This window comes from Aquila chrysaetos, chromosome 2 (genome assembly GCF_900496995.4).
Source record: "Aquila chrysaetos chrysaetos chromosome 2, bAquChr1.4, whole genome shotgun sequence".
Lineage (NCBI taxonomy): Eukaryota > Metazoa > Chordata > Aves > Accipitriformes > Accipitridae > Aquila > Aquila chrysaetos.
In genome coordinates, this window is record NC_044005.1 from 52,536,121 (window position 1) to 52,549,223 (window position 13,103).

The following is a 13,103-nucleotide window of genomic DNA, read 5'->3' on the forward strand; positions in this document are numbered from 1 at the left end:
TGATAAAAAAGTCATATTTGTTTCAACTAAGATATTTTGTTGAGCTCAGTGGACACCCCACCGCCATACCTTATCCCGAACCCCAGAATCACGTGCATTTTAGCACAGGCTAAGAGAAAAAAAGCTGACACAGGTTCTCCTGGACCAAATACGGTGTCAGGGGAAGAACGGAAGATCAAGGAAAACAATACAAGAACTTGTACAATTATTTATAAAAGTATTGCTGGTGAGTTACTCCCCCATTTTTCTTCAGGATCTTTAAAATATTTTCTGTAAATAGTGAATGCCTAGTCTTCACAGTATTAAGACATGACACTGCAAATTCTCGCATACTGCCCTCTAGCCCTACTTAAATTAAAATACAAGAAGATAGAGCAAGTCACTGTGCAGCTTGGAAGATGATCTTGGAGCTAGGAGTATCAGAACTGCTGTAACATTTGGACAACGCCTTTTGAGACCTTCCTTAGATTCTTTCCATAAAACCACTATTATGGTGAAAGTAGATATAAGAAATATAAACCACAATGGTATTTTTCCCCCAGAAAATCATTATAATCTAACAGTTAAGTAATCATTCTGACCATACATGGAAATTAAACATAAAACAGCAAAAGACTGTGCATCATCTTTTCCTCCCTCTCCTCTACACCTCCCTGAAACTGGGATGATGTACATTTTAAAGCAGTCTAACTTAAAGAAGAAAAGTTAATGCCAAGACTTTCCAGATGAAATACACAGTTGAGGAAAGAGAGGAGTGATAAATGCACACATTACACATAGTTATAAATAGCATTTACAACTTCTGTGCAAATCAAGGATTTTCACTAGTGCTGAAGCATGTACCCCAGGTACTAAAGACAATTTGTACTTACCATTATACAGCAGAAGCATACCCAAATAATATACTTTCAGTAAATTAGCACATTACTTTGATGTTATTCTTAGTTGTTTTCACATAGTAAACCTACTGTCACACATCAATTAACATGGCAAATTAAAGTAATAATAAAATGTAATATATTCATATGGAACAGACAAGTTAATTGCATGCTACTTTACAGCTTGCATTTAAAGTAATCGCTCTGATTTTTCAGGTTCCAAAATTCAGCTTTGCATACCAAACTCTGAAAGCTGGGGCACAGTACCTCTAGCATTGAATGTTACTCACTTGGTTTTACTGACACACTGCCGTCCCGTTGTGTTAAGTGAAAAGAAACATCGGCCTCTGACATTCCTTCCCTGGCGCTTTCAGGAGGATCATTCTTCTCCAACTAGCATCGCGGGGATGCAGGCACAGGCACTGGCTGCTTCTGCGCTGGCAGGAGGCTGAATCGCTGACAGTTTCACTGATGCGTTTCTCTATCAGATATAGGAAACCAGAGAAGAGGCACATGACTTGTACAGAAAAGAAAGCTATTTCTAAAAATAACTAGACAGCATATGACTCTCAGTGCTACTTTCCTGGTGGTCTAGTGGTCAGCCCCCCGCACCCCACAACCTGGGTTCACATCCAGGAAAAGATTTCTTATTTCAGTGAAACTTCTCTAGTACATACATTAGAGTTTGCACTACTCTTACAGCTGTCATCAACGAGCCTTTCACTGGGTAATAGAAATTTAGTATGATACATTACACATCTTGAAAATAACTTGCTAATTGTCAAGCATAGAGATAGGACAAGGGGTAATGGTTTTAAACTAAAAGAAGGTAGATTTAGGCTAGATATAACAAAGAATATTTTTATGATAAGGGTGGTGAAACACTGGCACAGGTTGCCCAAAGAGGTGGTAGATGCCCCATCCCTGGAAGTGTTCGAGGCCAGGTTGGACGTGGCTCTGAGCAACCTGATCTAGTTGAAAATGTCCCTGCTCATGGCAGGGGGGTTGGACTAGATGACCTTTAAAGGTCCCTTCCAACCCAAACTATTCTACGATTATATGATAACAGAGCAGGAATTATTTTTTTCTACATCTAACACTTTCCTAAGACATGGATGAAACACGTTTGCCCACCCTGCCATCAGCCATGAGATCCCCTCTTTCATAGGGTCAGCTACTTTTCTGAAATTGTCAGAGGGAATATTTTGTCTCTGTCACTCAGGCAGCTTAAGAATTGGGGGGCTCACCCCTGCATTCCTCTGAGGTGTCACACAACAGAGGTACTCTAAGAACAAAGAGTGGCAACGAACCTTCTGTAACACACGTCTTCAACACTCCAAATGAAGCTGACGCAGACCTACCCTAGTTTTAACTTAGCTGTCTCAAGTGCTGCTAGCATCACAGCCGTGGAAGCACAGAAGGCACGACCCCTCCAAAACCCACCTGAGAAGCACCCAGGGTGGGGAAGCCTATGCTTTTAACCACAGAGCTAGTGAAGCATACAAACTCCTTTAAAGCTACCTCAGTTTCTGTGGTATAGAACCACCTTAATATTTGGTTGGTGTTCCTTGCAGGTTCTGGGGCCAAAATCATCCCTACATTTGCACTGGCAAATTTTCCCTTGGCTCATAGTTACAGGAAACCAGGTCCCACTTTGCCTTGCTCTTCAAGAAGGGGCACAGATTACCTGCTGGGACCAGGTGACCTCTCCCACCTAACCACGTCCCCCTCTTTGCAGTCACCTCAGGCCCTGGTGGTACCCTCAGTTTGAGCTGTGCTCTGTCTCCAGTGCTCCACAGCTTTGTCTCCTCAGGGACTGAAATGCCCTCGTCTTACCAAAGAAGCTGCTATCACTAAACACATCAAGCGCAGTTCTTGCAGTATGTAAGGTATCTGACTGTATCTAATAGGGCCTGATGGGAACCTCACATTTTGTAAGTTATCTACATCATCGCACAGTAAAACTGCTCACATTGGACAAAAGAAAGCTCCATCACAATCGAGATACACATTTTGATCCAAGCCTGCTACCGTGAAAGGTTTGGCATGAAATGCACCATTGGCTGAACAGGGACTTTGGTGAGATGGAAACCAAACAACCAAACCTCCTCAGTACATCTCTGAAGAAAGAGGTCTCCCTAAGTTTGCTTTCAGACTCTAAAGCTTTTCAAGATAAGCTAAGGCATATTTGCATAGCCCACAAGCATGAAGTCTGAAGCTTATCTATCTTAACAGGGAAAAGGTTTCATATATAATGCATTTCAGAGGCAGAGGGTCTGAGAACTAGAGAATTTGCTTGTGTAGAGCAAACCCTCGTATTTTATGGTCACTGCTTAAACAGGGAAAATTACTTTGGCTATCACGGCTCACACATCTACGTTGCCGATGAAATTAACATGCCAGAGGAAAAAGCACTTATGCAGATGTCATCTGCATCCGCGGTAGAGCTTTCACGCCTCTCATAGAAACCTCACCAAAAGAAGCAACGTTCCAGATTCCTCTTTTGGAGAAACCTCACCAAAAGAAGCAAAGTCCCAGATTCCTCCCTCAGGGAAACCTCACCAAAAGAAGCAAAGTTCCAGATTCCTATCGATCCTGCAAGAGGGCCCTGGCAGCGCAAGGCCAGTCAGGCTTCCCTCCGGGGAGCCACGGGCTCCCACCTGAGGTAGGCCTTTCTGATCGCCTCTCCCCCGCAGACCAAACACCGAAAACCGCCCAAGCTGTGCTCTTTTTGTTTCCACCGCCTGCCTGAAAAGCAGTTAAGACGGAGCGGGGGAAAGCACCACAAGCACGCTGCCACCGGCCGGGGTTTGCAGCGCAGAGCGCTCGGCTGACGAGGCCCTGCCCGCAGCCGCCGCGGCAACGGCCCGCACAGAGACTATCCTGTACGGAACAGCGGGGACAGGCAACACGAAACGAGGAAAAAACAACCCCGCTGCCGCCGAGGACCCGGCCGCCCAGCTCTTGCCTGCCGCGCCGTGGGGGGCACGCCTGCTCCCACTCCTGCACCGCCGCACTGGCGGCAGGGCCGGGGGCTCCGTCCCGCCGCCATCCCACCTCCCGCCCACGGCGAGGGCCCTCACCCGCCTCGCCTGAGGCGCCCTCCCTCCGCCCCACCCTGCCGCCGCCCTCCCCCCCTTTTCCGTGGGGTGGAATGGAACGTCCCTGCCTACACCCAGCTGCCTCCGGGACTTGGTACTGGCCGGGAGGTGGGAGCACGAAGAAGACAAACTAATAGGGCGGTGAGGCGCGGGGGGCGTGGTTGTGGGAGTTAGCTCTTGAGGAAGGAATAGGAAGTGATGTGTGTGGATCCCTGGTGGTCTAGTGGTTAGGATTCGGCGCTCTCACCGCCGCGGCCCGGGTTCGATTCCCGGTCAGGGAAAAGATTTTTTTTTTTTTTTTTCCCCCACCTCCCTCCCTGACCCTTTTGCTTTTCAGGATTCTCTCCCAACTTCTCTTTCTGCTCTTACAACTCAGGGAGCAAACGGCCGACTGCTGCCCAGAAGCGAGTTTTAAGACGCAAGCGGTAGTTTGGAGGAGCCGCGCACGAAGGGAGCGTGTAAAGTCTCGGCGCCCTGTGCAGGTGCGGGCGGGCGGGGGAAGCGCCTGTCTGGAAGTCTTCCCTTCACAAAACCGCCCACGGACACCCCGTGCCCACCCACAGGGTTTCTAGCAGTCAGCGGAGGGCTGCCGAGCACTGCCTGCCTAAAAGTGCACTGGCAGGGCTGTTGCCCATCGCTTAGAAATACCATATTTTCTTTTTTTTTTTTTTTTTTTTGGCTGCTCTGACAGCGAAGGGTGTTCCCACCCCTTGCCCCCCCCCCAACAGATGAATGGTCACTCGGTGCTGTCATGAATCTTTGAGCCGTGGCAGCAGGGACCCCCGTAGCTGTCACTGGTGCGCACACACCTCTGCGAGCGAGTGTTGTTCCCCCAGAAAAGGTGGGACGCGTCCGTCCCCTGCATCTCCCTCCTGGCGGGAAGGGGGCTGCGATCCTCCACGGAGTTCGCTCCCCTCAGGAGCGGACTGCTTCTTCGCAGGGTATTTGCGCAGCCCCCACCACGCGGGGTTGTTGGGTACATGGTTTGGGGGGGGGGCAAGAGAGATCCCAGGTATTCTTGGGGAGGTGGACAGAAATAAACGGGGAGGGCAAAGGGAGTTTTAATTAATACCTCCCCGTCATTAGCATCTGCCTCGCTCCCTCCTGCAGTGAAGCCCCCACCACACCTCAGTTCCTAAAACCGGTGCGGGTGCCCTGGCAGCTGGGGAGGAGAGAGGAGCTCCCAGCTCTGTCCCTTCAGCTGCGCATCCAAACCCGCATCCAGGGCTCCAGCAAGAGCTGCTCTTCTTCACCGGCAGCCCCCGCTGCCCGTGATTTGGGGGGTGAGAGAGGGGGCAGTGGGAGAACCTCTCCTTTCGTGGTGGAGCAGTGCCTGCCTGCGGTGGGCTGACCTTGGCTGGCCACCAGACCCCGACCCAGCCGCCCTCTCACCCCCCCTCCTCGGCAGGACGGGGGGAGAAAATCAGATGAAAAACTCGTGGGTTGAGATAAAGGCAGTTTAATGAAAGAAAGCAACGGCCACGCGTGGAAGCAAAGCAAAAAAAAAAAAAAGATTTATTTTCTACTTTGCATCAGCAGGTGATGCCCATTGACTCTCTGGGAAACAGGGCCTCGGTACACATAGTCACTGCTTTGGAAGACAAATGCCTTAAAAATTAATCCCTCTCTTAGCTTTTATTGCTCAGCACGACAGTTATATGGTAGGCAATATCCCTTTTTGGTCAGTTTGGGTCAGCTGTCCCGGCCGTGTCCCCTCCCAAACTCTCCCCCTGACACCCACCAGCCTACCGGCCTGGGGAGTGTTGGAGAGATGTGGGATGCTGTGGGAGCACTGCTCAGCAGTAGCCAAAACACTGGTGTGTTATCAACTAACTCCCTTCTAGCTACAAATAAAAAGCACAGCACTGTGAGGACTGCTATGGGGAAAATAAGCTCCATCCCAGGCAGACCCAGTACACTGCTGTAGGTAAAACAAAAAATACTGATAATAAATGAATATACTCGTTAGCTTAGACGGACTGCAAAACAGAGGCTAGCACACCTGGCAGATTATGCTTTAGCAGGGATCCTCCCTGCTGCCAGGAGCAATCCAGGGCCCTTGCATCACCCATATAACTCCTTAATATTGGCAGGCCACAGTTATGCAGGAATACTTTGCCCTGATGTGAAAGCACCACTGGAAATAATGGCTTTGGCTGCCTTTCCCAGGGTGTGCCGGAGGCGTACTGCAGTCTGGGCTGCCCTCCAAGCAGATAGGAGTGCCTCCTGAGAAATCCCAAGGTCCTCCACTATATTTTTCATGACAAAGAAGCTTCAAGGGGGTGCAAAGGGATGGGATCACCTTTGCTTTAAGGCAGAAAGCAAACAGTCAAAAGGGCTGTTCTCATCCTGTAGGTATTAAGAAAAGGTGCCCGATAACAGTTAAGTGCAAGGACCAAAGGATGTAACCTAAGGAATTATTGCATTCCTATGGCTGGAGGTTGTTGAGAGCAGGCTGGGCGAGCATCTCAGCAGGGGTCTCAGACTGGGCCAGGGGAGTAGCTCAGTGGGTCTCCTAAGATCCTGGGAGTCCTAATTTTGTTATTTTGTCTTGGACTTTCCCCTATAATTACCAGTTTACGTGAGTTGCACTGAGATAGCTGTTTAGGTCTCTGAGATTCCCCCCTCTCTCTTCAGGCTCAGTGCTTGGTGGAAGAAGTTGCTGTTTTCTACCTCAGAAAATGATGGGTCATTTTAGAAGCAGCTAAAGTGAATTTTGGGTGTTGACTAGTTTTCCAGAATAGGTATAGGTATGGTTTTACAGAATAGGAACAAAAGACGCATTTCCCTTGGTTTTAACTCTTTTTGCAGTAGTATGTTTGCACACTCTTAGCCCTGTGAGTCCAGCTTTAGAGTCATCTGAGAAAGGATAATCATATGTAAGCCTTTAGAAACCTAGAAAAGTCACCAGAATAGCTCTTGCACACAAAGGAAGAGTACAGTTTCCAGTATTTTGATAGGAATGAAAGCATAGTCTCTGAAGAGGCTACCTAATGACCTTCCCAACCCCTTTTCAGTCCAATGCCAGACCTGAAATTTGCCCTCATGCAGAAGACAAATATCCACCAGGCAAAGAGTGGGAACCAGTCTTCTTGCTGATGTCCTACCGTTTCAGGTCCCACTGTGATTAAAGGTGTCCTGGTTTGGGGTGAAAAGACTCCAGGATCAGTGTTCACCTTCAGTGTCGGTTGAACAGTTACCGCAGTTTCCGACTCCCCGTTTCCTGGGCCTTAAATTAACATGATGGAGGGAAGGAACAGGGTACTTGTTTTTAACAGGTGGAAGAAGCAACTTTCTTGGAATCTTTGTTGATATTTTTGTTTTAAATAAGAAGTAACTCATGCCACTGGCTTGCTGAAGCCCCAGAAAAAGGTGGAGCTATTTTGCAGAGGACTGGCAGTACAATCAAAAGCACATTACAAAAGTGATCTGGCACATGGCTGCACAGGCTAGAACAGAAGTATTTCAAACAATAAAGTCAATATGGTTTTTATTACTATTATTATTATTATTATTAGCATCACATTCTCAAAGTGTAGCTGACTGTTTCTAACTGTGATATATTCTGAGATACTGGATCACAAGTATTTTTACTTTCATTTCTGGTCTTCCTCAAAAGCTTGCCCAGTTGCCTTCCATCTCCCGACAAAGGTTGATGGGAATGCACTGCAGTAGAAATAAGGAAGGTAAGGAAGACTATACTTTAACTATAGATCAGTTTAAACCAGCAGCTGAGTTTCTGGTTAAGACTGTTAACTCTTACTTTTTATACTTTATTGGAAAATTTGGGAATGGGAACTTTCACATCCAAACTTGATCTTTTATCTCTGTCATTACCTTTTCTTTATGGCTACCTCTTTTAAGTTACAGCCCTACATTAGTTCCGCTGCTTAAGTTTTTTCCAATCTCATATGAAATATCTTGCTGGTGAGTGAACGCAAAATTTTGCATGACTTTTACAGCCAATAGACTCTTTAGAAAATGAGAGCTCCCAGTTTTTTCCTAAAGGCACATTTGCTATTTGTCCTCGTATTTCACTCCTATCTGAAGGACATACAGTCGTGCAGTCATTGGGTTTATTCTGTTCCCAGGACATTCTGGTGGCCGCTTATCCCCTTATTTTTAGTTTTATTGTGGATATAAACAAGTACAACTTCTTGCTGTCCTCTACAGGGCAACGAGCCTCTGCTTATTGATAAAAATATCTTTTGAACATGCCACGAGGTGGCACCCCGGTCCCACGTCTGCCACCAGCCACCCGCGTCTCCCAGCACGGTCCCTGTTCTCAAGGGTTCCAATTTAATTCCGCAGGTTAACACTGCGCCCGGTTCATTCCAATGAGCTATAGAGTAGTGAAGGCTTTTCATTTGCTGATAAAGCCAACTTCATGTATAGATGAAGCTGTTATTAAGCCAAATCATATGCAACGCCTTTCCTTGAGTCTAAGGCTGTACACGGAAGCTTTTCAAGCTGTCTTTTAAAACAGCCTTCATGTAGCATTTAAAAAAAAGAAGTTACAAAGGATTATCGGGAGTATGACTCGGATTCTTTAACACCTCAGTCTATCTGTGCCATTTATACATTGATGATACATGCCATTACCAGAGCGACAAAGAACCAATGTGGCCCTGGACGTGGTCATCCTCACAGCCGCTCCGTCAGGGGCCAGCAGCATCTCTGTTTTTCACCTGTGGATTTTGAACTGAAGATCGCGCAGAAAGTCTGTGCAAAAGCAAAGGAGGGAACTACAATTTCTGCACCCTAGGTCAGGATTCCAGGGCATCGGCTGCCCGAGGAGACAAGAAGGGTCTGGTTTTGTTCCCTTCTGCACAGATTCACAAAGCTGGTGAAACATGGGAGCAGTCTGTGCTGTGACATCAGTGCTGTTGTCACCATGGCAGTCAAAGGACACAAACAAGGCAAAGCGTTTATTAAACTGCCAGAGATGTAAGGGAAAGAAAAAAAAAAAAAAAAAAGATGCTTTCGGGCACATAATCCCTTCTCCAGCATTTTTTTTTTTCTCATCCTATTATCTCTCCCTAAGTTCCTTTCTGTAAAATACTGCTGCCTTAAAACATAACTGTAAATCTCTTTCCTAGGTACAGATTCAATACGGAACACCTCCTGGACTGTAAGATAAACTTAAAAAACAAAACAACCTCATTTCAAATCCTGCTAGGACTGTCCCTTCAGAACTACAGCTGGAAAATTTACTCTGCATCATGTTTTAAGAGAAATTATTTTATCCAAACCAAGGCATTTTATGTAAGGTGATGGTAACAAAAGTCCAATGCAGATTTAATTACCACACGCGGGTCTAGATAATACTATCTGAGGACCATTTTCCAGAAAGTCCTTTTACAGGAGCAGTTGCCATGTCCTATTAAGAAGTGCTCTGATCATGAAATTATGAAAGCTCTGATCCTTTTAAAAGCCTGAATTTTTTCACTTACACGCTGAAAATCTGCTTTCTAGACCCCTTTTATTACTGCCTTGTGGCTACAGTCAATCATTACCTTCTGCTTTTCCATGCTTTGTTTCCCATGTGCTCTTTTGATTAATCACATTTTAGTAAACTATATTGACAATGTTATTATGCTGTGCCTAATCTTTGTCTTGCTGGCAGGAAAACCGAGCTGGGAGGTGCCAGCTTCCCCCAAAAGCAGGAAAATAATAACAGACTATAAATTGATATTACAACACATGCTCTGGCTGGTGGTGCTGCCCGCTGCGTGTGACAGGGAATAGCAGCGACCCAGGCGAGGCCAAGGCGGCTGATGGAGCGTGGCCGCGGCAGGGTGCTTTCGGCAGCTCTGCCGCCGAGCGGCTGTGCACCCAAACTGGCCCCGCATCCTTTGCAAGGGATTTTTTTTTGACAAAAATGACAACTCTGTATTCCATAAATGGCTTAATTGGTATTGTGTAAGCTGCGGTTCTGCGCAAGAAAGCCAGCAAAATAAAGGAAGGAAACAGGAATGATCTTCCGCTCTGTTGAGATAAGACCTGGCCAGTCTAGTTCGATCCGGATGAAGTTTTGCAGTATATAATCTTCAGTTTGTTCGCTCTCTACCCCAGGCTGGGTAGAAAGTCTCAGCTTCAGATTTGTTTGGACTATGGCCTTGGGTCAATCGAAACGGAGCATCCCGCTGTAGCCTGCTGGGTGGCTTTCATCCCTCCAACCATCCTGCGCTCAGCTCCCCTTAAGCAAGCGGGCTGAAGCTGAGCGTGAAGCACGTGAGACGTGGAGCACGAGGGAGTCACCGTGACTCCCCCGCCTGCCGCGAGGCTCTCGGGGAACCTCTGCGTGCCTGCCAGACCCGATTCTGACGTGCTCACCTTTGGGCTTCCCACCACGACCTCCCCAAGTCTGTGTTTGGTGTGGAAGGAGTGACCGGGAGCCGCTGGTGGCTCTGGCTGCGGGCGCGGGCAATACCCAACAGCTCGCTGCCACGTGCCGTACCCGTCACACTTCTTCAGAAACACAGAAGTTTAGGAGAGGTGCCCGCCAGCCCCCCCCAAGGCTGTCTGCTTCCTCGGTGGCTGCACGCCGCTGCCGGGCTGCTCGGAGCGGGCGACTCACGGCGGCGTGAGATAAGCAGGCAGCCGTCTGCCTCCGGGCAGGCAAGGGTCACCTCACCCCACGCACGGCAGCGATTCCCCCGTGACAGCTCGGCACGGCAATGCCCAGAAGTAGCATCCTCTGCTTATTCGTTCCCGTCATGCTGGTATACTTAAAGGCACTTCAGCACTATGGAAAACCAGGTATATCTTAGAATGTTTTGTGCCTGGTGTTTATTACAGTTTGCTGAGCCTGCTTTAAGAGCAGAAAAAAATGAATGGTTAAAAGCAATTTAATAAACTCTGCTTCTCCTCTGGTCATACAATTTGAAGGGGATTTTTCTTTCTTGTCACCCCTCATGCCATCAGAAATTTTCCTCCCTCACTAGCGTCTGGGCTTCAGGACAGCTACTGTCCTCTATTAACTGGAGGCTTCTGGTAAAGGCCAGAAACTCTAGTTGAGGGTGCTCACAAGATGATCATGAGTTTGAAAAGCAATCTTTGCCCTGGAGTCTGAGGTCTAATTAGACAAGATCAAGGACAAGAAACTAAACACCACTATTTGCACTTGCACGTGGGCAGCCAAGAAGTGGACTAACAAACAGTTGTATTTCTGATGTATTTAAACACTCAAAAGGAGATTGACACCTAAATATTTTTACAAATCAGACCAATGAGAATGCATCCTCTGAAGTTTTGGTCCTGCAGGTGCTTAAAGGCATGAATAAATTTATTTATATGAATAGTCCCACTGAAGAACAATAGTTCCTCCTTAGTCCCTCTGCAGGATCAGTCCTTAAGTGCATATTGGTGATGAACTATCATCAGACTGATTTTTGAAAAGCAACAGGGAACCCCCCCTTAGCTGAAAAAGCCATGCACATCAACGGTAGCTAAAAAATCTCTCTGTAACATGCCCAGCTTTTCTTTCCTTAAGAGGCTATATACAGGAAAAAAAGGGTCTTTATTTCCCTTTTTTGTCTCCAATTTCAACCACAGGCTCAGAACTACCCCACTGCAAAAGCTGGGCATACGGGCAAGCAGGTTTTACATATTTATATTGAATTATTACTCCTCTATTGTTTTGTTGGTGGCTACTGCTATTGGGCATCCTTGGGTTTTGACGGTCACATCAAAGGAGCTGCTCTGGCGTGAGAACCGGTCAAAGCGAGCCAGATAATTCATGGATTTATTACTGAGGTTGGTTCCCATGATTGTCAGTGGGCAGCAGCCACTGCTGTGTCGTAATCCTCATTCTCTCGGTAAGGCACATACTGCCTTAAAAAGGTTTAATGATCCAATAGTGATTTACTAATGGGAATCTTTCTTGTGGGTTTAGCAGGCCTTGAAGGAGGACAGGGCGGCACATGAAGGTCAGTTTTCAGCAGTATCGAGAAACATTTTTATTTGTTTTGGTTTGAGATTCCTGTTTCTAGCATTTTTATCCGCTAACTGCAATAATAAATTGACGGGGCCACGTCATTGGAGCTGGGCAGGTATTGGGCCCGTGATAACAGGGGGAGGGAAGGAAGCAAACACTGGTGATAGGGGGTCACGACTGAAGACCTGAGGTAATTATCAAAACCCACACACTTCGGCCTTTGTGATCAAGGAAAGGAAGAGAGCACAGCGCGAGAGACCGGGACAGCCTGGAGAAAGCCCCAGCTCTTGCTGTGGTTGCAACCCGTTTGCCTTTCTGTCGGGAAAGGAGGGAGGGGGCTGCCCAAAAAGAGGGCAGGGGAGGGAAAAGGCGAGGAAGCGGCTTTGCCTGCCCAGAGGAAAGGAGATGCTCCTCGCACCCAAGGAGCCGGCGTGCCCTGCCATCGCTCCCCCTTGCCACCCCGGTGCCTCTTCAGAAAAACAAACCCAAGAAAACCCAAACAAAATAAGCTCCTTTTTCCTCCACCCAAATACATTTAGAAAGCAACAGAGGGAGACAGGGTGGGGAGAGAAACGATGTCAGTTTATTTTAAGGCTTGTATATTAAACTCAAGGGTTGCGCTGGGAAGTGTCATTAAAAACAAAACTGTTTGAACTATCCACACACAGCAGACCTCATCTTGTTAAGCTAGTTGCAAAAGTGTACCTTAAATGCATAACACTTTGTTTTGAACTCCCCAAAGCAGAGTCCTTCTCCTGAAGAAAAATAAAATTACTTGGCTCTCTGATACATGAAAAAAAAAACCCCAAACAGCATTCAGAGTTAAATCAAAACTAAGGGGGGGGAAGTGTAGGCCTTTAAGTAATCGTAACTTTGTCTCCTTAGGTTTATGGATTGCCTTGTAGTAATTTATTAGATTTTCACCTACCACACAGTAATACAGAACACTCTTTACAAGTAATTCTGACCAGGTAAAACACTTTTCTTTACATCTTCCAATAATATACTGGAGCAGTGCGCTGATTCCATAGAAGGAGGTCTTGCAGTGTAACATATATGAAGACATGGGCAGAGTTAAAAATTTCTCAGCTCTTAAGCAATTGCAATCACAATTTCAGTCTTGCATCAAGGTATTTTTTTCATCCCAAAGACTTTCCTTTGTAGAACAGAAAAATGCCCAATATG

General features: G+C 46.9%; 1 protein-coding gene and 1 non-coding gene across 5 annotated transcripts in view; one reads left to right on the forward strand and one right to left on the reverse strand.

Annotated features, from left to right (window-relative positions):
• Window positions 1–1,359, reverse strand: part of NCOA7 (nuclear receptor coactivator 7) — a 98,709-nt gene extending 97,350 nt beyond the window's left edge. For all 4 annotated transcript variants that reach the window (XM_030038040.2, XM_030038054.2, XM_030038022.2 and 1 more), the window contains exon 1: window positions 1,169–1,359. The gene's annotated coding sequence lies outside the window, so the exon portion shown is untranslated. The remainder of the gene's footprint in view (window positions 1–1,168) is intronic.
• Window positions 1,360–4,188: 2,829 nt separating this feature from the next.
• On the forward strand, window positions 4,189–4,260 carry TRNAE-CUC. Its single transcript has one exon. It is a non-coding gene; the product is annotated as a tRNA-Glu (tRNA).
• Window positions 4,261–13,103: the final 8,843 nt, after the last annotated feature.